Source organism: Podarcis tiliguerta (genome assembly GCF_965153285.1).
Source record: "Podarcis tiliguerta genome assembly, chromosome: 4".
Classification (NCBI taxonomy): Eukaryota; Metazoa; Chordata; class Lepidosauria; order Squamata; family Lacertidae; genus Podarcis; species Podarcis tiliguerta.
Genome location: NC_139537.1, coordinates 31,782,683 through 31,806,444, shown reverse-complemented (window position 1 = coordinate 31,806,444; position 23,762 = coordinate 31,782,683). Strand labels below are relative to the sequence as shown.

Genomic DNA, 23,762 nt, shown 5'->3' with positions numbered 1-23,762 from the left:
AAGTAGCAGAGCAGTGTCAAAACTTACCCTTCCGGGAAACTCTCCTTTCAAGAAATGATTCTCTCGGAGCCTTCTTTTAGACTGAGGGCTTTGCCATGTAGATCTGCTGTAGGCAGCTCGGCAGTTTTTCTGCTACACAAAACGGGCTCCAGGCAAGGTCCAGTTCACGATGGCTCCCTGCCCTCCTGGCTTTCCCCTTTCTTTCTCTTTTCACTTTCTTCACCAAGCTGGGTGCAATGAAAGGGATTTTTCTAAAGGGTCTTTGCTTTTCTCCATCTAGCCGCAGTTCTGACTCCCCCCCCCCCTTTTCTTTTCAGGAGGCAGCCACAGAGAGGCACATTTCTCTGATGTTAGAATTGCTGCTGTTGCTGGAGCTCTGTGCTCTTTCCCCCTCTTTTTAGAGTCCCACAAACTTCCCCATCAATGCCCTCCTCCTCCTCCTCCTCCTCCTCCTCCGTGGAGTGCAGCTCCTTTGTCTCTCTCCAGAGAGCCAAAGCATCAAGGCTAATAGATTTTCCAGGCAAAATTCAAGCACCCGCACAAATGTGATACTGAGGAAAGAGTTTCTCCTCACCTTGCTCTCCTTTCCTAATCGTCCCTCTCCCTATCCTCTATTTTTCCTCCTCCTACCCCCCTCCCCACCTCCAAAAACCACTTTTTTGGATCTCCTCCCAGAAATGTCAGGATAACTTCAGGCCAGCTCCAACCCAAACTGAAACAACAGTTTCAGCCACTGGAAATAAGAGAGGCAGAGGGAGCTTCGGTTTAACAGATCAACAGAACATTGTTGCCTCCTTTTCCCACTTCCGCACACTTTTGAAGGAGAGAGGAGGGAGGGTTTTTTGTGGGGTGGGGGAGCAGCTGAAATGTTACACATCACCATCATCAATCACTTTTTGGAACAGGGTGGTTGAGACCTTAACTCTTTCAGCACTTTTGGCTCCATTGCCGAATCTCCCTCCTCTGTCCTTTCATGTTTGAAAAGTGGACTCACGGCTTAAAAAAACTAAGTAACATATTGTCCTCACCTCACCTATGTTCAAAAGAATGTCAGTTTTTCAAAGACAAAAACACGTTGCTTTCTTTATGTCTTTTTTTTTTTTTAGTATATTGCTTTCTTTTCCTGAGAAGTAACACTAAATCACTCGGTTTGTTTTTTTTAAGAAATTTCCCTTTCCAGATTGTTTTGTGGAAATGCAGGCCTCATGTTTGGCTAGCAGACACTACAAGGCAAAGCTGTGTTGTGTACATGGAACTTTTCATACTTCAATATGACACTCTGTAGATTTCAGGCATGGGCTGTGCACACACTACAGGCTTAAAATGCAGCTAGATCATTATTTGATTCAATTCCAATAAAGGTTGGGGAACCCACAAGAAATGGCAAGATTGACACAGGATAGGCACGTATTGTGTGGCTGACAGTGTGCCAGCATTACTTCCCAAACTAGCAGCAGGAGCAAACTGGGTGCAGTGCAAACGGGAGCATGGACACAGTCAGAGAATGCACTTTATTGTCCTTCAAATAACTCAAGGTAGGATGCGTGGCTCCGCCTCCCATTTTACCCTCACAACAATCCTGTGAGGCAGGTTAGGTGCAAGGTCAACCACTGAATGGTCATGGCTAAGTGATATGAACATGGTTCTCTGCAATCCCAGTCCAATATGTTATGCACATAGAGTGGGGGACACAAAGTCACTGGCTTCACCCTTATGGATGTGTACTAGCTCACACAATTATAAACTGCACAGAAAATGCTCATTCTTGATCTTCAGTCACACATACAGAGTGTATGCACATACAATGTGTACTGGCGGTTTCAGAGGTTATGCACATGTCAGTCTCATCCACACATTACATTTTGGGGGCACACTTTTGTTCTAAGACTCCTAGTTGCACAGGGTGACAATATCCATTCTGACTGCAGTATGAAAGCAAAGAGATAAGCTCCCTTTCCCTGAGTGCTGCCTTCTCAGTAAGAATCCTCCCCCTGCCTGAAATTAATGAAGGAAAAAGAAGATATATAACTACATGGTATGTAAAACGTAAAGGTAAAGGATCCCTGGATGGTTAGATCCAGTCAAAGGCAACTATGGGGTTGTGGCGCTCATCTTGCTTTCAGGCTGAGGGAACTGGTATTTGTCCACAGACAGCTTTTCGGGTCATGTGGCCAGCATGTCTAAACTGCTTCTGGTGCAACAGAACACCGTGACGGAAACCAGAGCACATGGAAACGCTGTTTGGTATGTATTAAGTGACTATCTAATTTGGCCCAAAGGCATCATTCAGTGCATAGCCTCACATTTCTCGCACTGCATCTCCTGAAGTTTACTATGACCAGTTGATGAAATATAGTAGGACAGTTATGCTTTTGTAGTACCTTTAACCCAAATGTAGTATCTTTCACCCAAATGTCATCTTCGCTTTTAAATCATGTCACAGCCACATTACACATTTAAAGCTCATGACTGTAAACTGCCCTGAGATCCTTGAAAAAAGAGCAGTATAGAAATTTAGTAAATGAATAAAATTAAATAATAAAGGGGTGATGGTACCCGGAGAGGATGGACTGCAAGAAGATCAAACGTATCCATTCTTAAGGAAATCAGCCCTGAGTGCTCACTGGAAGGACAGATTCTGAAGCTGAGGCTCCAATACTTTGGCCACCTCATGAGAAGAGAAGGCTCCCTGGAAAAGACCCTGATGTTGAAAATGATTGAGGGCACAAGGAGAAGAGGACGAGATGGTTGGACAGTGTTCTTGAAGCTACCAACATGAGTTTGACCAAACTGCGGGAGGCAGTGGAAGACAGGAGTGCCTGGCGTGCTCTGGTCCATGGGGTTATGAAGAGTTGGACACGACTAAACAACAACAACATGCTGTTTTATGGTATTGCTGTGAGTCTGGGGTGGGGTGGGGGTTAGGCTGTATGCCCCAGTCCTTTCTAATTCCTGTAGAATTCCATTGTTGAAGTAGCCAGGCCAGCTTCTTGGTGATTAATAGCCCTAAGGATGGGCTGTTAGCATAAGAAAAGAAGTTGTTCTGTGCCAGAGGGCAAATGGGTGGGCCCCCTCCCTCACCTGTCTGATACTGAAGAAGACAATAGCCAGAGCTGGGTGTGTGCAAGCTGGAAGCTAGAAGCAGCCAGAGAGGGAGAGCCATGCTTGGTTTCTGCTTGGATCCAAGGCTGAGACCATGGGAGAAGAAGGACCTTCTGACTAAACGACTAAACAACAACCCAGCGGGGACAAATTCATTTGTGGAAATGAAGTAGTTGGAGTTCTGTCTCAGTTCAGTTAATAATAATAATACATACTCATTCATATCACTGTGTTCAAGAAATGAGAGTGTCCTTTGGATTTAAAGGAAACAGAATCCTCCCCTCCAGGTTGCCCAAATTCCACCACATATTTTTATGTTACTAAAGGGAATATTCTCTCACCCAACTGAATCATCAGCATTTAATATATGAAGAAGAGCAATGGCCTGCTGTATAAGCCGTTTCAGATACAGGACTTTGACATTATATTCTGTAAAGAAAACCTCACTTTCTTGACAAGATAATATCTAAAATATGGCAGATTCATCTTGCATAGCACATTGTTGTAAATAGCTGGGCATTCTTGGCATATGTTCTTGCCAAAACAGAAAGTCCTTTTCCACACAGCACAAAGTTAAACTATGGAATTCTCTCCCACCAGAAGTAGAGATGGAGGATAAAACTATCAGTGGCTATGAGAGACAATGGTTACCGTATTTTTTGCTCTATAGGGCACACTTTTTCCTCTCCAAAAATTAAGGGGAAATGTGTGCGCGTCCTATGGAGCGAATGCAGGCTCCTTGGCTTCAGCGATAGCAACACGAAGCCTCCGAAGCGCAGAGGGAGCGCTCCCTCCGCGCTCCGGAGGCTTCGCGTTGCTTTCGCCGAAGCCTGGAGCCTCCGGAGCACAGCAGGAGGTCCCGCTGCACTCCGGAGACTTCGGGTTCCTTTTCCTGAAGCTAGGAGAGCAAGACTCTCCTGGCTTCAGCAGAGAGGGAGAGCAGCACAGCACCCCTTCAGCGAAGCGGGAGGAGAAATGGAAGGGGCTCCGTTTCTCCTGTCGCTTCGCTGAAGGGGCACTGAGCTGAGAGGGGGAGATTTTTTTCCCTTGTTCTCCCCCTCTAAAACAAGGTGCATCCTATGGTCGGGTGCGTCCTACAGAGCGAAAAATACGGTATATTCTACCTCCACTGTTGGAGGCAGGATACCTCTGAAGGCCGGTTACTGGGATTCACATGTGGAGAGAGTTTATGTTGTTCTCAGGTTCTGTTTGTGGTCTTTCCACAGCCATCTATTTGGCCACTGTGAGAGCAGGATGCTGAACTCTTGGCCTCTGGCTGGATCCAGCAGGGCTCTTCTTCTATCGCCCCGATTTCAGCACCCTTTTTTGTCCACGTTGCTGTACTTACTGGCATGAGTGCACACGGACATAATTCATCCATGGCGTCTGTTTGACATCTGGAAGCATGACGTCAGCCGAGGAGAACAAAATGTCTCTTGGCCAGGGCTGTTAGGAACGTTCGCCACACATTGAACATGGTATCTATGAAGGAGATGTAACTGTATGCATATTTTAACTGTGCAAAGGGGAAAGAACACAAAGGCATAATAAAATGTGAATCAATGTGGGGGAGCCATTTTCCATTTTAGGAACATGGCTGAAATTTTCAGATCTAGGAACCTAGGCTTTCAACAGCCCAGTCCCCTTGTGTTCAGAGAGCAATCTAACACAGAAGGAACAAACCATTTTGAACTCAGGAAGGCCTTCCAAGTGCACATGCACAAGACTGTGCTGTACATTAGGTAAATCCAAACACTTAACTGGTTTATGAATTGGGCTGAATGGCATACAATTCCATGGAATCCTTCTTCATTCCATAATGCTTTTTTATGGTGATATATTGATTTGGCAGTCACAGATATGAACCTCTTTTATAAGGCTGTTCTGTGACCTCTGTCTCTACAGTCACAAAGAGTCCCTTCCACACCCATACCAGGGCTTCTCTTCTACACGTGTTATAACCCTCTTCAGATATTTGGTATAAATGCATGAGTGGGCTAGACCTGCCCCTAAATGTGCTTTTGCACCCATCAGCCATGTCCTTCCAAGTGGAGCATGATCAGTGTCTGTATGAAAGGAGACTACATCCTACCAATGCAAGCATATAGGGCTCATTACTTATGGCAGGAATCCTAATGGACAGTGTCCGCTGAAGGCAGTCATGTGTGCATAGTTCATTAATATGTGCATAGCCCCTTAAGATGGATACCGGTCATGCATAGGCCAGGGAGGCATGGCTGGTGCATGTGTTGGCAACTAGCGGGCAGGAGTAGCACGCTGTGATGAAGTCTTAGCTGGTGCAGAAGAGACTTAAGATACAATCGTATCCATGTTTACTTAGGAGTAAAAGAGTATCCAGAGTGTCCACTGCTGCTGACTCCTACAGAAGGGCCCTAGCTCAATGGTAGAACATTTGCCCTGCATGCAGAAAGTCCCAGGTTCACTTCCTGGCATCTCCAGGTGGGACTGGGAAAGATTCCTATCAGAATCCCTGGAGTGCTACTGACAGAAAGTGTAGATTATTCTGGGTGGATCAATAGTCTGACTCAGTATAAAGCAGCTTCCTATATGTGTTCTTTTGTACTCTTACATAAAAATGTAAGGCTGTCATCACTCTGCAGTTTGTGTGGCCACTAATAATGCGGCAGATGGACCAGGTGAGCTGTTTAATGGAAGTGGGGGAGGCACTTCACAGAGCAGTTTGCTGGGGAAGCAACTGCCCCCTTCCATGAAATGCAGCTGCAGCTAGGCTTAATGGAAGGGAGAGGTGTCCCAATGCATATCTAATGTTTTTAAAAAGCACGCTTGGTGGCAGCTCCCTTTTATTACAACGTCTTTAAAAATCACTGACCCGGAAGTCCTTTGGGCTGTTACTAAGAGGCAAAGAAAAAGTGCTGTAGTCTATTTTGTATAACAAAATTGATACTTTATGGTCGTGGTGAGGGGGGATACTGGAAAGGAATTAGTTCAAAAACAATAAAATCATGGCTCAGCCAATGTGGTGCCCCAAACTTGGATGCTGGAATCCAGGAATTCTCCTTTTATACTTATATTTTTTCAGGGAACCAACACAGACCCGAGTATTTGAACTGAGTTGCAGCTTCCCCCCACCCCCCAGAAAACCTCTGCTTTTCCTCAGTTGCTTTTCACTCTGTGGGGCTATGGGAGCATCCAATCCAGACTGTTGATATTTTGTGGGAGGGATTCAAGCGCATACCAGGAAATGTAGGTTTGTGCAATTAAAGTGAATTAAAGCGCTCTGTTGCCCTAGCACAACCAATCCACTTAAAAGAAGGGGGGAGATATTTTTGCGGTTAGGAAGGGAAGAGGGAAACGAACTGAAAAGTGTGGAATGAACAATGATTAACGGCAAGACATGTAAACACCCTGCCAGAAAACCAGTATGAATACACAATGAATGCTTATTGTAAGATAATATCCTCACAAACAAATCAGAATGACTGCTCAATAAAGACTGTGTACAATCTAACCCCCACAAAAGCTTTGTCCAAGCAAATCAGGATGAATGCTCAACAAATAGGTCGTATGCCCTGTGAGAAAGAAAATAATTGCCGCTGCGATAAAAATAACGAGAGTGAAGTTCTGGGCAAAGACTGCAAGCAGAGGAAGATTTCAGCAACCCCATGCTGGACCTTAATTCAACCCCCATCTGACCCCTTTTTAGCAATTAAATATGACCTACATTCTGACACATGGATCATGTCTCTATGACATCTAGCTTGCCCAAGGAATAAAAGAATGCAAGCAAGTTAAGCCTTGTCATAAATGTCAGTTGGCTTATTTCCATCAACACTTGCCTCGTAGTGCAAAGACAAGTGTGAAATGAGATGCAGAGAGCACAGGCAATCACTAAGGGAGAGAAGGCACAAATCGCTCGTATATTTGTAATTGGCTGTTCATACCATCATCCAGCTGGCTCCTTACAGGTGCTCAAAGATACGTCACAGTGTACATATTGTCTTCTGGTAAACCCAGAAGGACTTTGGGTAGCTGAAGCTTTTGGTTGCTACTAACTCAGCTACAAACCTAGACAGCATCTTAAAAAGCAGATACATCACCTTTCCAACAAAGGTCCATATAGTTAAAGCTATGGTCTTCCCAGTAGCTATGTATGGAAGTGAGAGCTGGACCATAAAGAAGGCTGATCGCCGAAGAATTGATGCTTTTGAATTATGGTGCTGGAGGAGACTCTTGAGAGTCCCATGGACTGCAGGAAGATCAAACCAATCCATTCTTTAGGAAATCAGCCCTGAGTGTTCACTGGAAGGACAGATCGTGCAGCTGAGGCTCCAATACTTTGGCCACCTCATGAGAAGAGAAGACTCCCTGGAAAAGACCCTGATGTTGGGAAAGATGGAGGGCACAAGGAGAAGGGGATGACAGAGGACGAGATGGTTGGACAGTGTTCTCGAAGCTACCAGCGTGAGTTTGACCAAACTGCGGGAGGCAGTGGAAGACAGAAGTGCCTGGCGTGCTCTGGTCCATGGGGTCACAAAGAGTCGGACATGACTAAACGACTAAACAACAACAACTCAGCTACTGTATTTTCAAATACCTCTGCAGCATTCACTGGGCCATTTGGCACCCCAAATTAGCTAGATGTGACTAGATGTGGAGCCTTCCCCATGTGAAAAAACTCTGGGCCGCCTCACAGGTTACTGAATCAGCAACATGTGTATAGACGGTATGCATTCATGTGTAACGTGCGAGACAGCTACACATTCATTCATTATTGGCTATGCCAGTAAAGGAAACTGTGTGAACTTGGTCCCTGCAGCTTTATAATCAACCAATCAACTGCATTTCTTTCCTGTCCTTCTACCAAAGTGAGCCCAGGGCAGCAAAAAAACAAACAATAAAGCAATACAATTAAAGTAAAGCCAAAACATATTTTAAACATCTAAACACATTTTTTAAAACAGTCGCACACCCCCACAGTTAACGAACTAATGGTTGCCAGGAACAGTCTCTTTCAGCCATCAAATGCCTGAGTTTTTAACTTCTGAATGTTATTAATAATAAGGAAAGCCATACACACCACACAGGGAAGGTATTTCACAAAGGGGGAACCACCACCCTTTCTTAGGTCAGCATCAACTGGGCAGTGTCCAGTGATGGCACCACCAGCAGTTGCTCATAGATGGTTGCTAGATACCTAGTGTGCACATTATAAAACAACAACAAAGACTGACATTGATCACTACTGCATCAGGATATACTGGTATGGGCCAGTGTAAGATCCAATATTTGTAGTGCTTAGAACAGGGGTAACTAACCCTTTTCAGGCTGACCCAAGACCACTGACCCATTACCAACTTTCTAGGAGTTCAGTGTCAAAGTGTGGCCTAATTCAAAATGTCTTATTCATTTGCCCCATTAAATACACTCAGCACCACCACCCTTTCCCTAGTTTCTTATCTAATTTCCCCTAATTTCCACCTCATTCCAAATACCTTATTAATTTCCACTCCATTTTCCCATGTCAAACCTCTTTTTTTTAAATATAATTTTTATTCAGTTTACAAATAAGACAAATTAATACAATTCAAACAATTTATAAAACCATTCTCTCATTTTTGACTTCCCTCAACTTGGCTGGTACTCCTTCCCTTCTCAATTTTCCACACATTTCTTGGTTCATATCTACCCATGTCAAACCTCTTATTGGTTTTGCTCTTTCCTCCTTTACTTGCATGCTAACTTCTACCCCATTTCATACTGTTATTGTGTTAGACTATGACCTGGGAAGCAAGACTTCAAATCTCTGTGCAGCAAAGTAGCTCACTTGGTGACCTTGAGCCAGCCACTATCTCCCAGTCGAACCAACTGCACGGGGCTGTTGTGATAAAATGGGGCAGGGGAGAACCAGGTATGCAGCCTTTGTGCCTTGGAAGGAAAAGGATACAAATAATAGAAATACAGTGGTACATTGGTTTACGAACTTAATCCGTTCCTGAAGTCCGTTCTTAAACTGAATCCATTCTTAAACTGAGGCACGCTTTCCCTAATGAGGTCTCCCGCCGCTGGTGCCCTTCTACCGTTCGGATTCCATTCTTAGACCAAGGTAAAGTTTGCAAGCTGGAACACTTCTTCCAGTTTTGCGGAGTTCGTAAACCGAATCGTTTGTAAACAGGACTGTTCTTAAACCGAGGTACCACTGTAGAAATACTGTAGGTATACACAGTGCATCAATTAATTAAAGGATGGAAGAAGAGTTGGTGGATTTCCTATGTTCAAGCATATGGAGAAGAGAGGATACTGCTACACAAGATTTTTCTAACACACACATTGCCTCTCAAGCTTAATGGCAAACTTTTCTCTGCCAAAGAAATAAATTACAGCCTCCTGAATAACAGAGATAGTCCATATTATGGAGAGAGGAAGGAAATTCCAAGTGACTGATAACGTTTCCTTTTCTTTCAGCATAACTCAAGGAAATGAGGAGGCATTAGCTTCCTCTTGAAACAGGAAACAGGCAGTCCTGATGAATGATGGTCCATGCAGCATTGACTATTGCACTCCCAGTCGCTGCCCATCATTGTCATTACTGAAGGCCCTGGGAGAAGATTGCACAATGGGAGGGAAATCCACAAATAAGCAGTTTGCCGTTATCTTGTGGATAACCCCTTTACCTTTGCACCCACGTTTATGGAACTTTGACACAGTGCTGAGTTGCAAATGATGTGACTTGGAAGTAAAGCAGTGAGCTGGGGAGAGACTCGGAGCAACATTCAAGAGCAATGTCTGATTTCGGTTTGAATCCATGGTTCAATCTATGGGAGAAACAAGACCTTTTTGAGGCGTTAATGCTGTGAACTCCCCTTTGTAGGCTTAGGTTGTATATATGTGTAAATAAACCGTACTTGCACACAATCAGCATGCACACACGACCACCGACCTTGTGCTGTTTTTGGCGCAGAAACGGGGCAGGGCAAGGCAGAATGCAGGGGCGTACAAAGGGAGTGGGGGCGGTACACTCAGTGTACCATCCCTGAGGGGGCTGACAAAAAGGCACAGCGCAGGGGGCTTGCCCCACCACCCCCGTGCATGGCAGCTCATCAGTGCACCTCCAGCACACACATGTCCCCAAAGTGATGTGAAAGCTCCTCTTTCTCCTCGGGCTGTAGCTTCTCCCTCCCTCCCCCCCTCTCTCTCTCCGATTTGTGCCTTGGACGATCCCACCTCTCTACACTTTTTGCTCGCTCCCTCACTCCCCCTCCTTCCTTCCCCTCGGAGGAGGGCCTTCTGCACTGACAAGAGGTAAGGAGGAGGAAGATCTGATTGCAACAAGAAGGCGAGCTCTGAAGCGCCGTGGTGAGGAAAGCTTGTCGGCCCCGGGAGGATTGGTGCGCCACTGATGGGCGTATTTGTGCAATCCATAGGCAGCGTTGGCACTTCCAGGAGGATCGGAACGCCCTCCTGAGTGGATCCCCCCGCCCCCGGGTGCATGTCATGTTTGCCGCACAAGCAGCTGATAGAATGATAGAATGGACTTGTGTGAGTCCTACTGACACATGCGGAGGCCAGAAACAGAACCCTCACATAAGCAGGGATTCCCCTATGAATCATAAAGATACCACAGTCTCCATTGTGCCTCATTCCCAAAGGAAACAAAAACTCTGGAATCTTGCACCACTTAGAGACTAGGGTGGCGTGCAGCACTAAGCTCAAGTGTAGTATGAGGGAACAAACCACATCATAAACATGACAGGAACTTTGGGAGATGCTATAAACAACAGCAGCCAGAGCTATTTAAAGAGGTGTATTTGGCTTATTTGGTAAAAAGCTACACAAATAATTAAATGACTTGAGGACTGACTTATGAGGAGAGATGAAAAGAATTAAATATGCTTAGTTTGGCTCCTTGACAAGTAAGTGAGAGACGCGGTCTAAGCCTAAGAAGGTAGAGGAATTTTTAAATAGGTTGAGCCAAAGGTTAGTGGGGAGAAACTGAACAAAGGCAAGCTTACGTTGAGGATTAGGGGGACTAACTTATCATTGAAAGCTCATGGACTGGACTGTAGCTTTCACAAGAGACATTGAACAGACCATATTGGCAGATTTTATGAGAGGTACAAATGTGTGTCCTATATTGGGATGGAGGAGCTTAGTCTAGTTGACCTCATTGTAGGTGCTTTCTCCACTTCTATCATCTACAGCTTAGCACAGACATGTACTGGCCAGGGTGGACAAATAGAGCCCCTCTAGCTTCCTCTGGGATGCGGGTGGCACTGTGGGTAAAAGCCTCAGGGCCTAGGGCTTGCCGATCGAAAGGTCGGCGGTTCGAATCCCCGCGGCGGGCTGAGCTCCCGTTGCTCGGTCCCTAGCGCCTGCCAACCTAGCAGTTTGAAAGCACCCCCGGGGGCAAGTAGATAAATAGGGACCGCTTACTAACAGGAAGGTAAATGGCGTTCCGTGTGCGGCTCTGGCTCGTGACCTGGAAGTGTCTCCGGGTCCTCGGCCTCTTAAGTGAGATGGGCACACAACCCTAGAGTCTGTCAAGACTGGCCCGTACGGGCAGGGGTACCTTTACCCTTTAGCTTCCTCTATCTGGCCCTTGGGCCTCTTTCCAAGCAACACACCCATCTGAGCCAGAGTCCTCACCAGCCCTACTTCGCACCCTCCTTGCGTATTTGGCTGAAATGTGTCCTTGAACTCTGACAATGCATCCTGTTTGCCCAGATAGGGGATATAGGAAACTTCTAGATTTCTTTTATTGCTGAATAATCCTGTCCTGTTTATTCAGTTTTTGAGGGGCATCCAGATGATGCAGTTCTGCTTTAGCAACCCTCCCAATCTCCCATGCCTGTGCAGGATAGCTGGTGGGAGGCAACATTTTCCCTGCAAGTCCTCGTCCCCCCCCCCTTTATCTTCAAAGCAGGATCTATGCAAATTTGACATATAAGAAGAAAGACAGTCACCCAAGCCTCTGCCATCTGCCTTCCCTCCCTGCTCCTCATGCATCTATCCCATGCTGCAATTCCATCTGAAGGTGACTTGCACCTTAGGGGCCAAACAGCAGCTGAAGCGGGAGAGGATTTTCAGCAGGAATCGGGAGCAAAACCCCTGACCTGAAATGGGAGCACGTTCTGCATCATAGACCTACAGCTGCTGTTTCTTAAAAAGAGGGGGAGAAAGTGGCTAGGTTAAAGCATGTTCATTGTAACATATAGTTTGGCCCTGAAACTCTTTTAAAATGCCAACTCTCTTTGCCTCACCAAGTATAAATTTTACGAAAGCAAGGCCACCTACATATCCACCCCCTAGTGTTAAGCAAACACAGCTGAGCCTCTCTACGGACGCAACGCACGTTGAGAAGGGATCGTCAGATGTGGCCTGCAAGTCAGCCAGCCCACATGCTTCTATTATTACTACTAGCCCTGCTCAGCATCAGTGTGGATGGAACTTCATAGTATTCTACACTGCAATATGCTGTTTTATTTTGCCAACAAAGGCCTATATAGTTAAAGCTAAAGCTATGGTTTTCCCAGTAGTGATGTATGGGAGTAAGAGCTGGACCATAAAGAAAGCTGATCGCCAAAGAATTTATGCTTTTGAATTATGGTGCTGGAGGAGACTCTTGAGAGTCCCATGGACTGCAAGAAGATCAAACCGATCAATTCTTAAGGAAATCAGCCCTGAGTGCTCACTGGAAGGACAGATCCTGAAGCTGAGGTTCCAATACTTTGGCCACCTCATGAGAAGGGAAGACTCCCTGGAAAAGATCCTGAGAAGGGGAAGACAGAGGACGAGATGGTTGGATAGTGTTCTCGAAGCTACCAGCATGAGTTTGACCAAATTGCGGGAGGCAGTGGAAGACAGGAGTGCCTGGTGTGCTCTGGTCCATGGGGTCACAAAGAGTTGGACACGACTAAACGACTAAACAACAACAACATGCTGTTTTATGGTATTGCTGTGAGTCTGGAGTGGGGGAGTTAGGCTGTATGCCCCAGTCCTTTCTAATTCCTAGATCCATCAAGGGTTAAAATCTAATGTAGAATTCCATTGTTGAAGTAGCCAGACCAGCTTCTTGGTAATTAATAGCCCTAAGTATGGGCTGTTAGCATAAGAAAAGAAGTTGTTCTGTGCCAGAGGGCAAATGGGTGGGCCCCCTCCTTCACCTGTCTGGTAGTGAAGAAGACAATAGCCAGAGCTGGGTGTGTGCAAGCTGGAAGCTAGAAGCAGCCAGAGAGGGAGACCCATGCTTGGTTTCTGCTTAATGCTGTGAGTCCCTCTATTGCAGGCTCAGGTTCTATATATGTGTAAATAAACCATATCACATGAAGATCCCACAGTTTTTGCCGTCCTTCATTCCAGCCTGGAACCTCTGGAATCTTGCACCACTTGCAGAATGGGGTGGCGTGCAACAACAGAAAGTGTTTGCTGCTAATAATAATAAATAAACCAAGGCGGAATCAACACACACATATAAAGAAAATGCTATTTTAAAAAAGTATTTTGAAAAATATATTGAATTTGCCATAGCTCACCATCGCCATCTAGTGTCACATTTTGCATATTGCACTTTATAACACACTTAAAACGTTTTATTTGCAGCTGTATAGCTGAGTCCCTAGATAAATAGAATAAAAGAAGACTATTTTACCCCAGTCATTGCTCCTGTTGCAATGTTTCCTCACACAGCGAGTATCCTTCCCAGACTCAAGGGATACTACACCAATGAGTCACCCTGCCAACTTCTACTCAGAAAACTGCAGACCCTCCAAGTACCCCTGTTTTCCCTGATTTAGAGAAGCCATCCCAGTTTCTGGTTTGATCCCAGAATGTCCCACTTTTCCTTCGGATGTCCCTCTTTTCATTAGAGAAATCTTGGAGGTGATGTAGTTATCTGACCCCTGAGTCGCGTGAAGGCAATCCTGTATAGAGAAGTTTTTTTAAATGTTTAATATTTTATATTGTTTTTATATATGTTGGAAGCTGCCCAGAGTGGCTGGGGCAACCCAGTAAGATGTGTGGGGTATAAATAGTAAAATTATTGTTATGGAATGGGATGTCCCTATTTTCACCTGAGAAATGTTGGAGGATATGAAACGGCACAGTATTTGTATTGGTGTTCATGCTATAGGAACCAGAACCTTGCTGGGTTGAGGGATAAAGTTTATACCCAGTTAGCATAAACTGGAGATAGGATCAAACCATTATCAGTAACATTATATAGTGTTGTTGTTAAGTAAGGTTTCGGTCCTAACCCTGTTTATGTGGAAATTATTAGGTTAGGATTGTGCTGTAACTTCCAAGTCAAGGCATGTTATACGTTAGTGTTGTGTTGTTAACTCTCAAACATCATGACTTTATGAGTGCCTAGACTCCACTCTGGAGGCCCACTTACTTGTAAGTAGTGTACAGACCTTGGTTAACCAGAACAACTTAAAATGTGCTCCTTTCACAATGGACCTTATTGTTTGGAAGTGGTGCTGTGAATTATGAACTTTGTGGGCAATACACATACAGCGCTGAATTCATTCTCCTCCTGGGAGAGAGACTTGTGTAAATCAGGCCTGTCAACCCAATGAACTTGGTATCTGGGCTACGGATACTTGAGAAGTCATTGGCTAGCATGTAAAGCAAGCATAAAACGTATCTTACATTGCTATCACTTTAGTTGACACTTTTTAAAATGGATGCTCTTGGCAGATAGCTTTTCTCCTGAAAACAATCTCAACTTTCTGTGAAATAATAAACATTTTTATGTGGCTTTAAACACAAGCCTATACATGTTTACACAGGAGTGAGCCCATTTGCATTCAAAGGGGTTTATTCCCAGCTAAATCTAATAAATTTAATAGATTTGTGCTCACGATGTTATCTGGCAGTTACACACAATTTTGCTTTCAACACCATTTGCGATGGGCACTGAGTCGGTCAGCAGAGAATGTTGCAAAACTGTGGGAGTTACCACCAAAAAGACCCTCTCCGTTGTGGCTACAACCTGCGCATATTTATTTTAATATGACACCAACTATACACATAAAATGCATTTGCTTCTATAGCCACTCAGAAATCAAGGTGACCATTAGCAAGCTTGTGACTTAGAACAAGATCAAAATGCCTCTCTTGCAAAACAGAAAAGGGAGAGAAAACTTTTTTTTTAAGTGTAATGTTCTTAGTCTCTTATTCCCCCACAAATGTGCAGCTCTGGAACACACAAACAGGCCAGTGCCTTTGTTTTGTTTTTAAAAGGGGGGGGTTGTTGAATTATTTATCCATTCATGTTTCATTTTTGACACTGTCTACTTGTACTTTTCTGAGTTTTTTTAAAGGGATAATGAAAACCTTCTGTTTGAAAGAAATGCAGTAATTTCTGGGCAGAAGCAGGAAAGCGCCTAATATCCTGTGGCAAGATTGTAACATAATTCTACTCCTTTCTGAAAGTATTTACATTTCTCTTCTTCTCCTCTCCTAGGCCTATTACACCGTCAAGAAATGGCTTTACCAGGGCAAAATCACTTCTCTTCCTTGACCCACCTCCAAAAGGAGTTGAAGCAGGGGATAAATCCACCGTTTTATTGTTTATGCAAGAAATGGGAACGGAGTTGGGGTTTTTAATTCTTGTTGCTTTGTTTAAAAGGCATGAAGCATTAAACTGATCTCTTAATCTGAAACAGGCCAAACTTTCCACATTTAAATGATGAGCTGATTCTTCAAGCATGGAATATAGAAGTAACTTGCAGTTTCTCTCTCTCAGCATTATGCTCAAGAACATCCTTCCTCAAGTGCTAGGGATGGGGGTGGGGTGGGGATTCAGTTCAGTTTGAATTCAAATTTAAATCTACCTACCGGTAATTCACTTTCCAAAACAATTTGTAAACTGAAACCACCATTCTTTGGAATACACACGCTTCTGAATCTTGCAGCCAGGTAATAGGTGCAAAAATATGTTTTGCAAAAAATATGAATATTAGGCAAAATTGCAAGCTAACAGGAGCATATTAAAGGACGCGGGTGGCACTGTGGGTTAAACCAGAGCCTAGCAGTTGCCGATCAGAAGGTTGGCAGTTCGAATCCCCATGATGGGGTGAGCTCCCATTGCTCGGTCCCTGCTCCTGCCAACCCAGCAGTTAGAAAGCATGTCAAAGTGCAAGTAGATAAATAGGTACCGCTCTGGCAGGAAGGTAAACGGTGTTTCCGTGTGCTGCTTTGGTTCGCCAGAAGCGGCTTAGTCATGCTGGCGACATGACCCGGAAGCTGTACGCCGGCTCCCTCAGCCAATAAACTGCCTTTCAGAAGCTTTGGACTACAATCATATAGTAGTTGCATTCAGCACATAGGGTATACAATAAGGGAAACAGTTTGGGGCAGATGCCTTCATAAAGAACGGGTTTTGGACCTCTTCTGGGACATTAATATTTCAAAAGCTTCTCATTTTAACAACAAAGATAGCTAAGGGATTTAAAGCTCTGAAAGAAAATGTTAAGAATTATACAGCATTACAGCTTACAGATCTTGGATGACTCGCACAAAAAAAAGCAAAGGAAACTGTGTTGGTCCATAAGAAACCTTTCCAAAATCCAGTCTGACACTACCTTTATTAGGACTATAGCGAGCAAGCTTCCCTGTTCTCCATACATTTATCCTGAACTATCCAACAATATTATATGCTTGGACATTTCACACACGATGATAAAAAGCACCTCTATTGTGCTATTAAGTATGGGGCAGAACATGGAAAAGAAACTGAATGCAGATTCTCACAATCGTAGGTTTGTGTTTACACGGAAGAAAAATAGGAAAAGCCAATTTTAGCTTTACATATGACAACACCCTTATGGTATTTTCAGACAAGACATTGCATGCAAGTAGCAGGGAATGAATGGACTCTTCTCGAACTGCATCTCCTGTGTTTCAGTTTTTGTGGTTTTACATGGCTGCATCTTTATTGCTAGAATGCTGCCATGCTTGGATAGTTCCTGTATATAATTTCATTCCCAGACAATCTCCTGTGGTGTAGCATGCGTTGGACACAGGCGTGGTGAATTGTTTAGCAGGATACCAGCCATGGTTAGGATTGCACTGTAAGTTACCAGCACATATGTGGAGCCTGAATTCTGTAAACATGAATCAACAAACAACACACATGTAAAACTGCCTCAGCATTAAGGGGTATAATTTTGAATAGGATGTTGGGCATGCTTATGGCTCTCAAAGCGATGTCCAGTGCTGGAGCTACTTAAGAATGCATTGTGTTCCCCAAATCCCCTTTTATGCCCACCCTGAGATATGCACCATCTGCTGTTTAGCTGTGCTTCAAATAATTAAGTGATCACAGAGACTTCCGGAGGCGGCGCGAAACCGTGATGGCGGACCTCTTCGAGCTCTGAGGAGGGGCACCGCAGAAAAGGGTTGTTTCGCTACGGCGCAGCGGCAACCCATCAAGAAAAACCACGGACAGAGAGAGTCCGTGGCCGTGGGACTCGGCGGGCACCTGGAGCGACCCCAAATTCGCGGAAGGGACCCCGTAAGGGGCTCCGGAGTGAAGGAGGGGGAGCGGTGCTGTGAGTTCATCGCTCTTTCTGCGGAGGCGAAGCCGCGCGGCTGTCACGGATGAGCGCTGACCTTTCTTCCAAAAAATACTACTCTGAAACAGCAAACCCGTGAGTAAGGACTTAAGATTTGTTACAATAACTTGAAGAAATTTGGCTGAAACCGGGAGACGAGAAAGAGGAAGTCCGTCTTCCGGCACTGCTTATAAGATCAAAGCAGACTGTTTAAAGAGCGGAAAGCGCTGTGAACAGGGAAGCTTTAAGGCTTTAAAGTGGGACTTTCGTGCACACTTGAAATTCTATTCTTAAAGGAAGAAAAAATACAGTTTAAATTGGACTTGGAGCGGTCCCCCATGGGGCGAGGGAAGACTCTAACCCCAAATCTTCGGGTGGCCGGGTGAAGTTGCTTGACTGCGGAACTGTTACAAACTTCCAGATACTTTTGTAATTGAAGTGCAACTTTTGGGCTTACTTAGTTTGAGTGGATACAATTGCAGGCACCTTGTTGGAACATTGTTAAACGTTTTAAAGTGCTCTGCAGGACTTTTTTCTTAGTGTTTTGGAACTAACTTGCTTTTAAAATTGTTTTTGAAAACGGAAACTTTAATGGCGGAAAAGTTACCTTCTTCTTACTAACTTTTGGTGGCACTCCCCCTAGAGGACATTGGATAACAAAGGCCTGGGAAAAGTTTTTTTTGCTTACTTTCTTTCTCCAGACTGTTTATAAATTTGGACTTGTCTTTCCCATGGGATTACAACATCTGACCTTGAACATTGACTGATGAGTGGTACAGGAAAGACAAGAGCAGCCAAAGCTAAGGAAGCTAAGGAAAAAGAAAAAGCAAAAAAGCAGGCACAGCTTTTGCAAACAACTTTAACTCAGGGACGTAGACTATCAGTGCCTGCTGTGCTTGCAACACAAAAAGTAGAAAGTGAAAAGCCTGAAAAATCTGAAGAGGAAGATATGGCATCAGGAGGAGCAGAGGCAGCACTGAAACAAGTTTTGGAACAATTGTCAACATTAAATCAAAAAATTGATAACCAATCAACAAAAATTGACCAAGCTACATCCTCGATCCAGAAATTGACAGATCAGGTTTCCCAACACACCCAAGCAATTGAAAAATTGCAAGGAGCAACGGAAGAGAACCGTAAATTGGCAGGGGAAGCCGTTGAAATTGCAACATCAGCTAAAAAAGAGGTTGAGGAAGTTAAAGCAGAAGTCAAGCCTCTGCATAAACAGATAGGGGACCAACAAACCTATCTCTCTTTGGTGGAACTGAAAAACCGGGAGACTAATCTTAGGCTTAGGGCGGTCCCAGAAATCGAACAAGAAGATTTGATTGGATTTTTGACAACAGAATTTTCAAAGTTCTGGGGCTTAAAAGAAGAAAGTGATTTTAAAATAGTATCGGCTTTTCGACTGGGAAGATTGGTAAGAAAAGATAGATCTAGAGACTGTCTAATAGCTTTGAGATCAAGAGAGGAGAGAGACAAAATATTAGGCCTACACTTCAAAAACTCAATTGAGATACAAGAGAAAAGGGTGGAAATCTACCGAGATATTCCTAAACAGCTATTGGATCTGAGAGCCACCTATTCAGAATTGGCTAAGTTGTTGAGACTTAACTCAATCCCTTATAGGTGGGAGTTCCCACAAGGACTATCATTTACTTACAAACAGAAGAAGGTTAAAATAAGATTACCAGAGGATCTACAAAAGTTCCAGCACGACCACGGAGAAGATCTCCAAAAAGAAGCAGCAGCCCTTTGGCCTATACTTAAACCAGGACCCACTCTGCCAGCAGGCGGAGGGACGCCTAAACCCTCGGAATTAGAGGAAAAAGAAGATACACCGCTCTAGGTGTAACAGAATAGTTCAGGATGTCTCTGCAGCTACTCAGTTGGAATATAAATGGCGGAAATTCCCCGGAGAAAAGAAGGAAACTGTTTCATATATTGAAGAAAGAACAATTGGATATTATTTGTTTACAAGAAACCCATGTGACCAGGCTCCACAGGAAAGTTTTGGTCAACAAAAGACTAGGCCAAGAGTTTATTTCCTCAGACAAGGTAAAGAAAAGAGGAGTGGTGATTTATGCTAAGGAGAGCCTGATACCTAAATTTTTATTCAAAGATGAATATGGAAGAATTCTGGCAATTGAAATCCAGACCCAAGGAGAAAAAATATTGATACTAGGAATTTATGCTCCAAACGACGGGAAATCAGAATTTTTCAAGAAGCTGCATGAGACGCTGCTGGACTATCTGGACTATGCTAACATCATAATGATGGGAGACATGAATGGAGTGGTGTCTACACATATGGATAAGTCTTATAACCAAAATCTAACATCAGACGGCAGACTGCCTAAAACTTTTTTTGAAATGACTGACAATCTGGATTTGATTGATATATGGAGGACAAAGAACCCCCTAGGTAAAGAAGGAACTTTCTTCTCTGAGGCCCACCTGTCCTGGTCAAGGATCGACCAAATCTGGACCTCCAGGGGGCTGGCACCCAAGACTAAAAAGGTGGAAATCTGCCCAAAAACATGCTCCGACCACAACGCTCTGAAATTAGATCTCAGACTTACTCAAACCGGTTCCTTCAGATGGAGAATGAATGACACTCTTTTAAGAGATCAAGAGATTGTGAAAAAGGCCCAAAAAACATTAAAGGACTATTTTGAGATAAATTTGAATACTACAGTAGAAAAAAGAACGATCTGGGACGCAAGCAAAGCTGTCATGAGGGGGTTTCTGATACAACAGAATACAATTAAGAAGAAGCTCTGGAATGGAAAGAAAGATAAAATACTGGAGAAAATACATCAAGGAGAGAAAAAATTGAGAACTAAACCAAAGTCAAAGGATCTGTTGAGAGAAATTAAATTCCATCAAGCAGAATATTCAAAATTGATTAATCAGGAGATTGAATGGAAAATAAAACAGATGAAGCAAAGATCCTTTGAATCAGCAAATAAATGTGGAAAGCTGCTAGCTTGGCAGCTGAAAAAAAGACAAAAGTTGAATACAGTTACAAATCTAGAGATTGAAGGAAGAACGGTGCAGAAACCAGAGGAAATTAGGAAGTGCTTCCACAGATATTTTAAAGAACTTTATGTACAGGGGCCTCAGAAAGAATCAGAGATAGATCATTTTTTAAAGACAAATGGACTATCAAAAATAACTCAAGATAAAAGATCAATCTTGAACTCTACAATAACCACCCAGGAAATTGAAAGTGCCATTCAGAACATGCAACTAGGCAAATCTCCAGGCCCGGATGGGCTTACCTCCAAATACTACAAGACTTTGAAAGACTATTTAACACAACCCTTGTTGGAGGTATGCAACCAGATCATGGATGGGAAGAGGGCACCAGAAACGTGGAAAGAAGCGTTCATCACATTGATACCTAAGATAGAATCTGAAAAGACTCAACTCAAGAACTACCGCCCCATCTCACTCCTGAATGTGGATTACAAAATATTTGCAGACATTTTGGCAAGTAGACTTAAAAAAGTTTTAATTGAAGTAATTCACAAAGACCAAGCAGGCTTTCTCCCTGGTAGACATTTATATGAGAATACCAGAAACATCATCGATATTTTGGAACTTTTACAAACTAACAGGAACACAAGGGCGGTGTTAATTTTTGTTGATGCGGAGAAAGCATTTGACAATATATCTTGGATGTTCATGAAGAAAAACTTGGAAGGGATGGGAGTGGGGCGGGGGTTTGAAAATGGGTTACGAGCAATTTATTCAGAGCAAAAGGCCAAATTAATAGTGAACAATGTGGTGACGGAGGAGTTCAAAATTGAAAAAGGGACACGACAAGGGTGCCCTCTATCCCCTCTTTTATTCATTTCAGTCCTGGAGGTGCTATTGAACATGATAAGGGAGGACCGGCTGGTACAAGGGATAGAGGTCGGAGTGAAACAATATAAACTTAAAGCTTTTGCAGATGACCTAGTTTTGACATTGCAGGAGCCAGAATCCAGTACAAAAAGAGTTCTTGAACTTATATCTGAGTTTGGTCAGGTGGCGGGGTTTAAGTTGAACAAACAAAAAACCAAGGTTTTGACCAAGAATTTGACACTTACAGAAACAGAGGGGTTTCAGAGAGAAACAGAATTAAATGTGGTAAAGAAAGTGAAATACCTAGGGATCTATTTGTCTTCCAAAAATTTGAATTTATTTAAGGACAATTATGAAAAATGCTGGTTGGAAGTAAAGAAGGATTTAGAAATTTGGTCAAGATTGAAACTTTCCTTGTTGGGAAGGATTGCAGCAATTAAAATGAATGTATTGCCGAAAATGTTATTCTTGTTTCAAACCCTACAGATCGTGGACAGAGAGGAATGTTTTGGAAAATGGCAGAAGGATATATCTAAGTTTGTCTGGCAGGGCAAAAAGCCCCGAATAAAGTATAAAATATTAACTGATTCAAAAGAAAGAGGGGGGTTTGCCCTGCCGGATTTGAGGTTGTACTATGAAGCTGCAGCCTTCTGCTGGCTGAAAGATTGGTTTTTGCTAGAAAACACCGACGTCCTAGATCTGGAAGGTTTTGATAATGCATTTGGTTGGCATGCATATCTATGGTATGACAAGGTTAAAGTTCACAAATTGTTTAAAAGCCATATTGTCAGAAAAGCGATTTTTGCAGTCTGGATGAAATATAAAGACTTATTAGAGAGTAAAACACCGAGGTGGCTATCACCGGTGGAGGCCAAAGCTCGAAAAAGACCCAATATGGAGGCCTATTGGCCGAAATATTGGGAATTAATTGAAAAAATTGGAGACGGTTGGAAGTTGCAGAGCCAGGACAAATTAAAAAACAAGGTGCGAGATTGGTTACATTATGCTCAAATTCAAGAGGTTTTTAAAATGGATAAAAAGGTTGGTTTCCAGGAGGGGAAATCGAAACTAGAGACAGAATTGTTAGAACCAAAGACCAAGATTTTATCTAGAATGTATAACTTGCTGCTTATGTGGAACACACAGGATGAGACAGTTAAATCTGCTATGATAAAATGGGCACAGGATGTTGGACATAATATTATGTTTGAAGACTGGGAAAGGTTATGGAACACCGGAATGAAATTCACGGCATCTAGTGCCTTGAAGGAAAACATTATGAAAATGATATACCGGTGGTACATGACCCCAGTCAGGCTAGCCAAGATGCATCACCTGTCTGACAACAAATGTTGGAAGTGTAAGGAAGCAGAGGGGACTTTCTTCCATCTCTGGTGGACCTGCCCAAAAGTGAAGGCCTTCTGGGAAATGATTTATAATGAATTGAAAAAGGTATTTAGGTATACCTTTCCTAAGAAACCAGAGGCCTTCCTGTTGGGCATGGTGGACCAGAAAATGTCAAAGAAAGATAGAACTTTGTTTATGTACGCTAGCACAGCAGCAAGAATACTCATTGCAAAGAGTTGGAAGACACAAGATTTGCCCACGCTGGAGGACTGGCAGACGCAGTTGATGGACTACATGGAGATAGCTGAACTGACCGGCAGAATCCGAGATTTGGATAAAGAAACAATTGAGGAGGACTGGGGAAAATTTAAAGATTATCTGAAAAAATATTATAAGCTGTATGAATCCTAAGAAAGTGCATGATTAGGAAACGTTAAGCTTCTGCGAATATGATTAAGTAAATGGTAAAATTAGTGACAAAAGAGAAAAGGAGACAATTTAAATTGAATATGTTATGTTTATTTTAAAGGTATTGAAATTGAGATATAATATATTGTATTTGGATACATAACATTCGAAAGTTACAACAAGGTATGAAATAAGGTAACAAAATGCTGACATTGTTAATGCAAAGAACGCAGAATCGGAAGGGGTGGGGAAGTCCAAGTTTTATTTTGTTTTTGTTGTTAAAAAAGAGAAAATTTGTTTCTTGTAACTACTTTATTTGTTTATAAACCTATAAAATTATGGAAAGAAACGCAATAAAAAAATTTATAAAAAAAAAAAAATAATTAAGTGATCACAAACAAGCTGGGGCGAACTTTGGAATCATGCACTCCCCTTCCTTTGCGCGGGGCGGTGGGGCAAGTTTTATTTCAGAACAAACTGAAGTTTAGCATTATATGATTCTATTCTGCCATGGTT

General features: G+C 43.3%; 1 protein-coding gene across 2 annotated transcripts in view; it reads right to left on the bottom strand.

The window, feature by feature from the left end:
• The window catches only part of CCDC80 (coiled-coil domain containing 80), a 39,457-nt gene extending 38,654 nt beyond the window's left edge, over positions 1-803 (bottom strand). Inside the window, exon 1 of one of the 2 annotated variants that reach the window (XM_083438326.1) lies at positions 28-803. The gene's annotated coding sequence lies outside the window, so the exon portion shown is untranslated. The remainder of the gene's footprint in view (positions 1-27) is intronic. The other variant, XM_083438325.1, reaches the window with a different exon arrangement.
• Between the last annotated feature and the right edge of the window lie 22,959 nt (positions 804-23,762).